The sequence below is a fragment of the Buceros rhinoceros genome, unplaced genomic scaffold (assembly GCF_000710305.1).
Source record: "Buceros rhinoceros silvestris isolate BGI_N320 unplaced genomic scaffold, ASM71030v1 scaffold15011, whole genome shotgun sequence".
Classification (NCBI taxonomy): domain Eukaryota; kingdom Metazoa; phylum Chordata; class Aves; order Bucerotiformes; family Bucerotidae; genus Buceros; species Buceros rhinoceros.
The window spans coordinates 55,813-56,748 of record NW_010393797.1 but is presented as its reverse complement, the minus strand read 5'-3'; positions in this window follow the sequence as shown (position 1 = coordinate 56,748).

The window sequence follows — 936 nt, the reverse complement described above, 5'->3', positions numbered from 1 at the left end:
TAAATATACAATTACATGCGCAAACACATACCCCACCCCCAAGAAATTAAAAACTGAATCCCATTTGAAAAATTTTCTTATACACCTAAGCATCTAAGTCTTTTGGGGTAGATGGGGTAGTGGAATCAATAGTACTTGGACTTTTGCACGCCTATATCCCCACAATTTCGTATTTTTAATCTTAAAAAGTTTTAGACCTATCTACTATTTATATGCAAATATGCGCAATCATCTACTATATAGAAAATACGAAGTGCAGCATATATTACATATAAAGTTAAATATACACACTACATATAGGAACTATGTGTATATTTTTTATACATAAATGTACACACATACATAGATTATGTATTAATGTAGTATAAGGTTTGGGGTTTTTTTGCATTTTTGATATATGTACATACAAGTATATAAAAATAGCAACTTTCAGCCTCGTGCCAGAACAGGTAAACCATCTGGGAAGTCTGAAAAGATAATGAAAGTTTGGGTGGTATATCTGCTTGCAATCTCTAACCATGTCTCAGACTTTGCTCGAGTCAAGCCCTTTGTGGAATCCCAGGCAGCACCTCACTTGGGCATTTCATAATGAAAACATCAGATTTAGAAACCTGTAGCGAACAGGATTTTGGCTTTAAGACCTGATCTGTGGTATGCACATTCTGTGGCCTTAGATTCCTAAGCAATTTCACTACTGCCACAAGTGAAAATTAATCTAAGCCTCATTCTGACTCACTAGGTAGCTTTTCAACAGCTTACTGTCAGAACTGTCATACCATTTATAACTAAGGAATGAGTCAACATTTCTAGAGAGAATCAGAGTTCTCTAGCTTCCACTTCTCAAAAAGCCAGGATCATTTTTACGGAGAAAAAAAGAAAAATCAGTAAAAAGCAAATAGATGGACTGTCACTAAACTACAACAAATTCTGTAGGGA